General features: G+C 44.7%; 1 protein-coding gene across 3 annotated transcripts in view; it reads right to left on the bottom strand.

The window, feature by feature from the left end:
* Window positions 1-13,021, bottom strand: part of LOC124720233 (poly [ADP-ribose] polymerase tankyrase-1-like) — an 86,321-nt gene that overhangs the window by 57,472 nt on the left and 15,828 nt on the right. For 2 of the 3 annotated variants that reach the window (XM_047245553.1, XM_047245555.1), the window contains exon 1: window positions 314-395. The exons of the other annotated variant lie outside the window; for it this stretch is intronic. The gene's annotated coding sequence lies outside the window, so the exon portion shown is untranslated. Of the gene's footprint in view, window positions 1-313; window positions 396-13,021 lie in introns of those variants that run through there. 3 annotated transcript variants of the gene reach the window in all.

The raw sequence follows: 13,021 nt of genomic DNA, 5'->3' as shown, positions 1-13,021 counted from the left end.
TTTGCGCTTAGCCTCACATCGGTTACTGCTGCTACAACGGCAGGTTAACAACAGTGAAGTAAGTTGGAACGTGGTGTGACAGTCGGCGGACTAGCCATGGGACAAAACATCTCCGAGGTAGCGATCAAGTGGGGTTTTCCCCGAACGACAATTTCACGAGTGTACCGTGAATATAGGAATCCAGTAAAACAACATCCCAAAACATTCACGAGTCTATGGAAGACGATTTCATTATAAACGACCCGATAATGACGATAGTGCAGAGGCTAATAATTGATCGTTACTTTATCGATGTTTACGTAACTAGTCCTACCTGTTGCGTCCACGAACACGCCTGCCCTGCTGTACGAAAGCGACTGAGCGCAGCTTCGCAAGAGACTGTTCTAGAAGAGGAGGGGCGGCGGCTGCAACGTCACGTGACCCCTTCCCCCCCCCCCCCCCCCAACACCAGCAGCTGACGCAGCGAGCCGTCACGTCCGCGCCTCGTGCACTATTATTCTCTCTCTCTCTCTCTCTCCGAGAACGGAGCAGTCTCCACGCTTCCCGCGACAGAACACTGCATTCCGAATAAACCAACTCCCTGTACGTCCGCTCAGCCCCTCTCAGCGCCATTTTGACAGCTACGCCGTAACGACCCAGCGTTTGCTGCCACTCTGCTGCTGATGCGTACGGGCGGGGCTGTTCTCTGCAGTCTGGCCTGAAGCTACACCACCAATGCTGCTTTCGTGCCAGCGCTCTCCGAGGCCCCCCTCTGTGGACTCTGCGCTACGGATTCAGTAGCCGAGTCTCCCTCTGCTGTCCGTGTTACGCTCCTTCACTTTGAGAATACTGTTTTATCGTGTTTGATTAAATAGTCACAACGAAGTTGAAAGGGAAGATATATTTCGCTACAGGAACAGCGCAGGCGAATTTGTTTCGCCACCTGGGACATCCTTAAATGATGACAGTTATCGAAGTGGTAAAGACAATTGTAGAGCCCCATCTTTAGCTTAAGGTCCTGCTAGATATACGTTTCATTGAAACAAATGTCGGAGGTGACCGAAGCCTCTTCCAGCGATGGCAGACGATAATACTTTTCCGCGTGTTGGGCGTAAGTGGTGTGAACGCGTTTGTCCTTCACAATTCCTACAGAAACTATACTCAGATGAGGCGCTTTGATTTTTTGATGAATCCTGCAAACTCGTTGCTCACGGCACAATAAAGAGCGAGTCAACCATTACCGCATAGACCGCGAACTTCGTGTGTCGATTCATCTTGTATTGCGCCTACCAGAACCGGACGTACAAGTAGTGGTACAACGATTGGAGAAAAGCAAAACACGCTCCATCTGTCACCCAAAAAAGAAGAGAAAGACTTCTTATCTTTGCCATTGCTGCAAGAAGTCAATCTAGCTAGATTTCTCCGAAAAAATTCCAGCTAGTGCACAGGAAACCTCTGAGAAGAAAATTAAAACCTGAAAATTAGTAGTGTAGTTTTTTAATGTTTAATAAAGTTTTTAATGTCTTATTACATCATAAAAAACAGTACCGGCCATTAAAACTGCTACACCAAGAAGAAATGCAGATGATAAACGGGTATTCATTGGGCAAATACATTATACTAGAACTAACATCTGATTACGTTCTCACGCAATTTGGGTGCATACATCCTGAGAAACCAGTACCCAGAACAACCACCTCTGGCCGTAATAACGCCCTTGATACGCCAGGGCATTCAGTCAAAGAGAGCTAGGTTGGCGTGAACAGGTACAGCTGCCCATGCAGCTTCAACACGATACCACAGTTCGTCAAGAGTAGTGACTGGCGTATTGTGACGAGCCAGTTGCTCGGCCACCATTGACCAGGCGTTTTCAATTGGTGATACGCCAATATGGCGATGACGAATACACGCTTCCGATGTGCGTTCACCGCGATGTCACCAAACACGGATGCGACCATCACGATCCTGTAAACAGAACCTAGATTCATCTGAAAAAAAAAAAATGACGTTTTGCCATTCGTGCACCCAGGTTCGTCGTTGAGTACACCACAGCAGGCGCTTCTGTCTTTGATGCAGCGCCAAGGGTAACCACAGCCACGGTCTCCGAGCTGATAGTCCATGCTGCTGCAAACGTCGTCTAACTGTTCGTGCAGATGGTTGTCGTCTTGCAAACGTCCCCATCTGTTGACTCAGGGATCGAGATGTGGCTCCACGATCCGTTACATCCATGCGGATAAGATGCCTGTCATCTCGACCCCTAGTGATACGAGGCCGTTGGGATCCAGCACGGCGTTCCGTATTACCCTCCTGAACCCACCGATTCCATATTCCGCCAACAGTCATTGGATCTCGACCAACACGAGCAGCAATGTCGCGATACGATAAACCGCAATCGCGATAGGCTACAATCCGCCCTTTATCAAAGTCAGAAACGTGATAGTACGTATTTCCCCTCCTTACACGAGGCATCACAACAACGTTTCACCAGGCAACGCCGGTCAACTGCTATTTGTGTATGAGAAATCCGTTGGAAACTTTCCTCATGTCAGCACGTTGTAGGTGCCGCTACCGGCGCCAACCTTGCGTGTATGCTCTGAAAAGCTAATCATTTGCATATCACAGCATCTGCTTCCTGTCAAATTTCGCGTCTGAAGCACGTCATCTTCGTGGTGTAGCAATTTTAATGGCTAGTAGTGTATAGCCAACAGAAAAAAATTAGACTGCAGGGTATTTGAGTTTTCAGAGCATTAACATTATTAGTAATATGCTGAGAAATCCTTGGGTAACAGAACAGATATTGAATTTAATTGATGAGAGAAAATATAAAAATGCAATAAATGAAGCAGGCAAAAAGGAATACCAACGTCTCAAAAATGAGATTGACAGGAAGTCCAAATGGCTAACCAGGGATCACTAGAGGAGAAAAAAGTAAGGATGTAGAGGCATATTTCACTAGGGGTAAGATACCGCCTACAGGAAAATTAAGAGAGATCTTTGGCGGAAACAGAACCACTTGTAGGAATATTAAGAGCTCAGGTCGAAAACAAGTTCTAAACAAAGAAGGGAAAGCAGAAAGGTGGCAGGAGTATGTAGAGGGTCTATACAACGACGACGTACTCGAGAGCAATATTATAGAAATGGAAGAGGACGCAGGTGAAGACGAAATGGGAGATGCGATACTGCATGAAGAGTTTGACAGAGCACTGAAACGCCTACTTCGAAACAAGGCCGGGGCAGCAGATAACATTCCATTAGAACTACTGATAACCTTGGGAGAACCAGCCCTGAGAAAACCATCTAGTGAGCAAGATTTAAGAGACGGGCTAAATACCGCCAAGACTTCAAGAAGAATATAATAATTCCAATCCCAAAGAAAGCAGGTGTTGACAGGTGCGAAAATTACGGAATTATTAGCTAAGTCACAGCTGCAATATCCTGACACGAATTCTTTACAGACGAAAGAAAAAACTGGTACATGCCGACATTGGGAAAGACCCGTTTAGTTTCCGTAGAAATGCTGGAACACGTGAGGCAATACTGACCCTACGAATTATCTTAGATTAAGGAAAGGCAAACCTGTGTTTCTAGCATTTGTAGACTTAGAGAAAGCTTTTCACAATGTTGACTGGCATACTCCTTCTCAAATTCTCAATGTGGCAGGAGTCAAATTCAGGGAGCGAAAGGCAATTCACAATTTGTACAGAAACCAGATGGCAGTTGTAAGAGTTGAGCGTCATGAAAGGGAAGCAGTCGTTGTGAAAGGAGTGAGACAGGGTTATGTTAATCTGTATACTGAGCTTACAGAAAAGGAAACAAAAGAAAAATTTGGTGTAGGGATTAAAATCCATGGAGCAAAAATGAAAACTTTGAGGTTTGCTGATGACATTGTAATTCTGTCAGAGACAGCAAAGGACCTGGAAGAGCAGTTGAATGGAATGGACAGTGTCTTAAAAGGAGAATATAAGATGAACATCAACAAAAGCAAAAAGAAGATAATGGAATGTAGTCGAATTAAATCAGGTGGTGCTGAGGGAATTACAGATCAGGAAATGAGACACTTAAAGTAGTGAAGGAGTTTTGCTATCTGGGGAGCAAAATAACTGATGGTCGAAGTAGAGATGATATAAAATGTAGACTGGCAATGGCAAGGAAAGCGTTTCTGGAGAAGAGAAATTCGTTAACATCGAGAATATATGGGTCAGGAAGTCTGTTCTGGAAGTATTTGCACGGAGTTTAGCCATGTATGGAAGTGAAACTGACGATAAATAGTTTAGACAAGAATAGAACAAAAGCTTTCGATATGTAGTGCTACAGAATAATGGTTAAGAATAGATGGGTAGATCACATAACTAATGAGGAGGTATTGAACAGAATTGGGAAGATGAGGAATTTGTGGCACAACGTGACTAGAAGAAGGGATCGGTTGGTAGGATACGTTCAGAGACATCAATGTATCAGTAATTTACTATTGGAGGGCGGCGTGGAGGGTAAAAATCGTAGAGGGAGACCAAGAGATGAATACATTAAGTAGATTCAGAAGGATGTAGGTTGCAGTAGGCACTGCAGTTGAAGCTTGCACAGGACAGAGTAGCATGGAGAGCTGCATAAAACAAGTCTCTGGACTGAAGACAACAACAACAACAACAACAACAACAACAACGACGACGACGACGACACTGGACAATAACATCGATCAGTTTTTCAGCATTATTTTGCAGGAAGAATAAAGTCATTATTGGCTTTTAGTAGTACTGGAGTCTCCACAGAATGAACTTCTAGATTTAGCCTAATTTCACAATTCGAACACTTGCCTGCAACCTATTAAGGGCGCGTGTGTCTTAGTCTACGTATACGACAATCAGATGCGAAATTGCGTTCGGTTGCATGTACGTACACAGTCTTGGACATAAAATCTAAGACGAAGTCAGTCTCTCTCACTTAAGGTGACCAATAAAACCGACCGTCCCTAAGAACGCGAAGTTTAGCGATCTGCACAATCTGTTAACACTGTCTCAGCAGGAAGTGTTGTCTGCTTCCGTGTGTTGTGTGAGCCCGTGGGCTAGGTGTAATCCTCATGTATTCTGAACTTAATAGGCCCGTGTTCGCGTCCATTGTACAATTGGGTCGGAAGTGGAAAAAGATGTTTACTTTTGGTATAATAGATGGGTGAATGCAGGGGAGGCAACTCGAAAGATTTGAACTGTATGTGGAGAGAGTGTTTATGAGGGAAAATACGCCAGAAAAAAATGGTTCATATGGCCCTGATCACAATGGGACTTAACGTCTGAGGTCATCAGTCGCCTAGAACTTAGAACTACTTAAACCTAACTAACCTAAGGACATCACACACATCCATGCCCGAGACAGGATTCGAACCTGCGACCGTAGCGTTCGCTGGGCTCCAGACTGTAGCGCCTAGAACCGCACGGCCACCCCGGCCGGCAAAATACGGCAGAATAATATTTTCTTGTTACAACAAAGATCGTTCTGACATGAATGATTTTCCAAATCAAGCAAGTCTCGAATACTGATGTGACTGATTACTATATAACCGTCATTCGACGTTTCCATTCAACAGGCAAAGTTCACAACTCTCGTGTAGGGGTACTGCATGCTCTAATTCGAAAAACAACAAAAATCAACACAGTAACTATTATTGCAGTTTTGCTTCAACATCATCAGGTCGTTCAATGAGCATTCCTAAGCAATACTCCTGGTAACGAGTTACGATTCCTTTAACGTTAACTTCCTATGAAGAAATGAAGGGCTGAGCCCTACTAAACGGCGTAAACTCGAGCAAAGGGTAGTGTGAACATAATATTTTCCATCTGATAACTCCAACAGTGTGTTTTGCACTACGAATTCTTCCCCCAAGGGTGTGTCCATCACAGCTGGAATTTGTTGCCAAGAATTGAGACACCTTTCGGTCGCCGTGTAAGAAAGTCGACCGACAAAACTACATCACGCGTGCTGCTACATGATAACGCATTCTGTTGATGTGAGGAACAAAACTATCCAGGAGATTGATAGGGAAGTCATCTCTCAGGCGCCTGTCCCTCATAGTATACGCGTAAACTTTTACCGTTTCCCGCTCTTGATCGATCAACCGTCAAGGTAATTCATTTCTGGACGAAAATGCTCTTCAACCTACACTGGTTTAATGACATCGTTAGGACCAGTAGATTTCTGCAGGCGTACAATTTGTAAACTACTTTAGCATCGTCAGATTGTTTTAGATATTGTGAAAGAATATACTGTTGCTGATTAATTTCTCTTACCGATTAGTCTTGTGTTCAATAAACGAATGGAAAACGCAATTAAAATACTGACTGTACTAATACAAATTAAGTTGAACTTGCTACCAGAAACATCACGGCTGTAGTCTATCTTAAGGCCGGTTCCCACTAGAGCGCGGCAGCGCGGCAGCGCGGCGTGCGGCAGCGGCAAGCATTTTCCGCGTTGACGCGGCGGCTCGCGGAATTGGCGTTCCCATCTGGAAGCGGCAGACGTTAGCGGTAGCCAATGACGGACAGCCACTGAGGTACGGGGCAGGACCCACTGAAACGCGCGGTGCGTTTGATTAACTATATCTTACACCTACACGAGGGAAAGACGAAGTTGGGTGAAGACATACCAATTTTTCATTTTCTGTACAATGTGCTCTTTCACATATTTCGTTATTCATGTTTTCTCATTTCACCATAAACAGATTTCATGACTACCGTTCACGATTGTTCACTATCTCCTAACACAGTGAAACAATGTACAACAAGAGAGATTATTCAGATAGTTAAGCGAGACAAAAATTTAAAATGTGGTACGGTAGCAGGTACACGAAAACAGTAAGAACACAAAGGCTAGGTGGAAGGGATGAAAGTGGAAGCCACCTGATAGAATTTCCCACAGAGCATAATGTAATCATCGCCAGCACCTTGCTTAAGAATCACGAAAGATTAATACATATTTGGAACAGTTTTCGAAACCAGATTTTAAATTGTAAGGCATTTCCTGGTGCAGACGCAAACCTGTCAATAGCAAGAAAAGCGTTCTGAAAAAGAAAATTTGTTCACACCGAATATAAATGCTAATGGTTGGATACTATTTTACAAAGGTATTTGTGTGGAGTGCAGACTTGTATGTAAGTGAAACGTGGACGATGAACAGTTCTCTCAAGAAGACAATGGACGCTTTCAAAACGTGGTGATTCGTAAGAATGCTGAACATTAGATACGAGGATCGTGTGACTAAAGAAGAGGTACGGAATTAAATAGAGGAGGAAGAGGAAATTACGGCACAACTTTGACAACAATAGGGGTTAGTTGAAAGGACGTATTGTGGGGCGTCAAAGAGTGAGGACAAAGGGGTTGGGTGATAGTATTCTGATAATAATCATCTGTTGAAATACTATTCTACTATTTTATCTATTAATGTAAGCAGTGAATTTACTCTTCCATGCACTCCTTAAAACATTTAAACCAAAACTGAAATCAGCTGAACACCAAATCTTTCAACCACTGTCTGGCAACTACTGGATTCACTTTCAACTTTCTATAACTATCACTGGCTAGCCACACACACATACAGATATAAGGAGAACAAAAATAAACAAACATTAGTTTTCAGCATATAATTCTGCAGGTTGGCAACATGTACATAAACAAACCAGACAGGAAGGGACATGAGGTGTACACACTGTAGTTACGACTTTAAATCAGAGTTTTCGGTAAAACGTCTACTGCTAGTGACAGAAGAAAAAAGAGCGAACATGAAAATGTGCTTATGTTCCATTATCCAAGTTTTAGTTCAACCTCCAGCTTGTGACCAGGTGACGGGAAACGTATATGTCCGCCAAAAACTCAATTCACTGTAAGTAATCAGTCATTCACGTAAAAAAAGATGTGAACTGTTTTATAATCTGCAAGTATCACAGATCAAAACAAAACTGACTCATTCTAGATTCCACTGAAGATGCCTTAAAGTAAAAGGCGAAACGCGTCTTGAATCAGTAAAGTACACTGGATAAAGAAAAAAGAAAGGAAATAATCAATAGCTCTACATATTTAGTAAATTACATCATATGACATACCTGCAAATTAGTTTCGGTTTAACTTCTCATTCGACATGCTATTAATGCCATTTAAAAAAATTCATCTATCCCTTCTGAAAAACTGTAGTTACTTTCATATCTCGGTAGATAAACAGATTTAGGATATTTATCATGCGACGAAATACATGACTTTTCACAAGTTATCGTTTGCAAAAAAACACATTTCGATTTCTTGAACCGTTTACGAAATTTGCGGTTGATACAACCACATGGTTTACGACGAGCAGGACGAAGTACTGGTCGCGTCGCCGAGCAACCCGCGCGCGGTCACGGCATAGCCCGTCCGCCGACATATCAGTCAATATCTCGAGAACGGTGATAGCTATCGATCTGCTCTCAGCTTTAAAAACAATTTCGATATGTTGACTAAATTTCATACGCAATAATGTATAACCTAAAATGAACTGTACGCAAAGTCCACGCAATGCGTTTTTACCTCTGCACACTCATTCAAATTTCGTGTAAAGGTTTACGTAAATGCGATACAGCAAGTAACCACGACGAATAACGAAAAGAAATTCGGTCCTTTATCGAGAGAATATATCAGGCTGTAACATGACCAAGAATTCTACCGAATAGTTTCCTTGGAATCGGATGATAAGTATTTCATAGCTGCCGCCGCGTCCGCGCCAGCGGTTCGGCGAAAGTTCGTGTGGCCCGGGAGTCCGTACCTGACGTCACGCTCAGCGCGTTCTGTGATTGGCGGCGCGCACCTGGAGCGCAGCACGCGGCAGCGGAAGCGGTTCGACATGGTCAAACCGCGACGCAGAGCCCGCCGCGCCTTGCCGCTGACGCCATTTCCATGGCAACCACGCCGCTGACGCGCCGTTTTGACGCGCGGCAGCCCTAGTGGGAACCGGCCTTTAATGAAGCATCAAGTGTCTGTAAGACGATTACGCCTATTTTAACGCGAATTAGTCTGTATTTACTTCATGTCCTGTATCATACTCAAGTATTACGAGGATGTGGCAGTTCATAGACGAAATTATGTATGCACAACAAAGAATACGTCGGCAGAAAAGTGGCGTTATGAATTGCTCAGTACCGTTAAGGTTTTCGCTCTGACACTGTGGGGTACGGAAAGTAGCGAAACGAATTTTGGTCGAGCGTTGTCTTAAGATTGCCTTATTGAGTTTCCGACTGCCTGCTTGCAGCTCCGCCACAAAAGAATTACAAATGTGGCTTTCAGCGATTCTCGAGTGGCTAACGAATGCAGCTTTGCACCTGGCAGGCGCGCACGCTACCTCAGGGATGCAGCGTGTGTGCCTTACTTACCGGCCCAGTGCCCGCTGTGACAGGAAATCGCTGCGTTAAGAGGCGTGGGTGGGTAGGCGTTATCTCCCGTGTGGAACGACTCTCGTGGACTCCAAAGCATTAACTGATATCCTTATATCACACCTCAAGAGAAAATCACTCGCATTATTCAACTGAAACACGACACGAATACATGGAGTGAATGTGGCAGCATAGTTCTGTGGCGTCAAGGAAGTAACTCGCCGGTCACAGAGTTGCCAACCATTCTGCGTTGTTGCCAAGTTCCAGGAAGGATACCAGCTGACGTGTTCTGGGAGTGAAGTGACTACAGCTTCGTCTCGAAGTTGTGGGTGGCAAGGGCCGGAATATCCTCATTAGATGCCTTATTCGCACTTCTCAAGCTAGGTTTAGGAGCTGGAGTGTAATTACTTGCAATACATCGATGCACCGAGTGCGAAGGAAACGTCTTAGATTAATAACTGCGACAATTATTTGTGTTTTACTGCCTTAATCGGACCGAAACCTTGAACGCGTGTTCACCAGACGCGATTCACAACCTTGGAGCTTCTGCAGCGGTTCAGTTGGCAACGTGTCTTCGCTGTACAACACTGTTACCGAAGCCGCCATAAGGCAGGCGCGACGTGGCTTCTATGTCGCCGCCTCTCCTTACACGGATATTCTGCCGTTGCTCCAAACGTGAAGACTCGAGGTGAATTCGAATATTCCGAACGGCGAAAATCTGATTTTTCTATTCCTCCAGCGCTTACATTCAAAAAATTGTTACAAAATGGCTCTGAGCACTATGGGACTCAACTGCTGTGGTCATAAGTCCCCTAGAACTTAGAACTACTTAAACTTAACTAACCTAAGCACAGCACACAACACCCAGCCATCACGAGGCAGAGAAAATCCCTGACCCCGCCGGGAAAAATTGTTACAGTAAGCATCAGAAAAGCGCCTGTGAACCAGTCATAATTACTGGAATCCGACAAACTCCATCTGGCATCTGATAATTGTGGAAAACTAATTTTTTCATTTGCACAGCACCGCAGCATGAACTCGAGGGTTTCGCTGGATTCCTGTACTTAATTTCGTTGTCATCGTTTTCAATGACAGTAGAGGAGGAAAAAGACCATCTGAGTTGATGTATACTTTTCCAGCGGGATTTGAATCTTTGGCTAAAGTTGGAATAGCACATTCAGTGGGTTATCAAGATTGTGAGCATTCACACATTGCTGCAGTATAGTTCATTACCTCAATTTTTACCACAGTTTTTGGTAGATCTGGAAAATTCTATAGTTTCATACACCATTGAGTATGGTTTGTATGCTGTGCAAAATTCATCAAAGAGTGTGTCTTATGAAGCAGAGTTTGCCTATAGCAACAAACGCAACCAATAGTAAGTGAAAAAACGATAAAATTTCACATATAAAAATTGTTTTGTTATGTTTTTGAACTTCCACTGCTATAAGTGTGAATCCTGAATCCTTCCTGGTGATGCTGAGAAAATGGTTCAGATCGCTCTGAGCACTATGGGACTTAACAGCTGAGGTCATCAGTCCCCTAGAACTTAGAACTACTTAAACCTAACTAACCTAAGTACATCACACACATCCATGCCCGAGGCAGGATTCGAACCTGCGACCGTAGCAGTCGCGCGGTTCCGGACTGCGCGCCTAGAACGATGCTGAGAAAGTTTCATAAATTTGTAAAAGTAAAGGCAGTGGAAATTAAAATGTCCTGCGGTGCCTCTCGTATTCCAAATCGGCCCGTTTGACGTCCTGTCCCCCCCCCCTCCCCCCTTAAACAGTCACAGTTTTATTCAGTCAAACAATGGAAAAAGCAGGATTGAATGTAACAATATAACGAGAGGCAAAGTAGTTGATGAGAAAGTTTTTTGCTGAGAGTTAACCTTTCTCGTCAACATCGTTTGGTTGCAGATGTAATGTAGTAATTAACACAAATGTGATACAGACAATTCGTGCACACCAAATGTAAAGGTATCTACAAAAATAAATGATCTGTTGTTTGGACTAAAAATGCACATAATTTTATAATCATTAAACAAAAATGTTCACGTTTCAGAATAAATAAAAACCAAAACCCACTGATGATGGCACAGTGGTGCCGAAACATGTTTGGGTACCGAGAAAAACGATGTTTTGCTTAACTGGCGGACCTCACATCCAAAAAGTTTTAACTGCCAACACGGCCAATACAAGGAGATGCAGATGAAAATGATGGAAAGTGTCGAAGTTCGCGTCGGGTGTTGTTTGTAGGGCCGAGGGGGGGAAGTTTGCAGAGTTTATCACAAACGGCTAAGCTGTCATTCTCAAATACTGGGTGACGCGTGTCCGGGTATTTCAGCGCCTTGAGTTAGGTTTCCTCGAGACAGACGCTTATGCTTCTAAATGACCAGATTACGACAGCATTTTACATGTTTAAATTCGGTCAATTTACACGAAACATTGAAAACTAAATTTCTGCTGGAGGTTCCGTAACAGGGAGGGCTACGGCTGGAGGAATCTGACGCAGAAGACGCCGTGCCGGACTAACTCTTAGTCCTAAGTGCTGCACTTGATAGTTTTCGCAAACTTCTGTCCTACTACCGTGTCTTATTTCGATGCACTGTGACATACTAACGCGTCGTTTTCACTTGAAGTGTGCGTGGTACGAGAATTCTGAGGGAATCTAGACTGACAGCGATTAAATGACTAGAAAGACAGGAAGTGACGGGCAAAAAATTATTAAACACTGGGCACTGTAATTTAACAGACTATTCGCCATTCGTAGCGACGCTATTTTCTGTTTTCAAAGTAAGACAATGTATTAGAGAGGAGCAGTTTTCTGACGTTGCTCTCTCGTGAGTTAACGCGACGGACGACACAAATCGTGCAGAACGGCGTAACAGCCGCGGCTTCCGGAAACTGCAGTCGGGGCCAGCTGCCCGCCTCCCCCTGTACTCCCGCGCAGAAGAGATGCCCTGAGGACCTGCTGACACTGGCCGCCTGGCCCCTCCCCCACTCCACGACTGACCCGCGCAAACCGCGCGGCTGACGTCACGACTGCGGCGTTGCCAGGTCGGCCCTCGGCTGGCGAGGGAGCGGCTGCGGCAGAGCCGGCGAGGCGTCTACGTCGGTGTCCGCACTGCCGGACCGGACCGGACCGCCTGCCTCCACCCACACCGGTTTGTCTCGCACTGCCGTATACAGCTGGCAACACGAACCCCGTCAGGCCGGCCGAAGTGGCCGTGCGGTTACAGGCGCTGCAGTCTGGAACCGCAAGACCGCTACGGTCGCAGGTTCGAATCCTGCCTCGGGCATGGATGTTAGTTGGGTTTAACTAGTTCTAACTTCTAGGGGACTAATGACCTCAGCAGTTGAGTCCCATAGTGCTCAGAGCCATTTGAACCATTTGAACAAACCCTGTCATGGTTTACACGGGACTCCCAACACCAGATATCGTAATCACATTTCCGAATACCGCTTCTGGGTAGTCACGTAAATCTGTTCTGGAAATCCGCGTCCAGTTGCCCATTTTCCGAACTGCGCAATCAATTTTCACTCCCACGTAAACGCAATCTGTTTTAAAAATGCTTGGGCTGCCAGGTTTGAACTCGTTTTTAAAAGTTTTAGACTAATATGGACGGAGAGGCATTCTGTACAGTGAAAGACAAGCAGA

This window comes from Schistocerca piceifrons, chromosome 11 (genome assembly GCF_021461385.2).
Source record: "Schistocerca piceifrons isolate TAMUIC-IGC-003096 chromosome 11, iqSchPice1.1, whole genome shotgun sequence".
Taxonomy (NCBI): domain Eukaryota; kingdom Metazoa; phylum Arthropoda; class Insecta; order Orthoptera; family Acrididae; genus Schistocerca; species Schistocerca piceifrons.
Note: the sequence above shows the minus strand (reverse complement) of the source record. Positions and strands in the feature narration are given on the sequence as shown.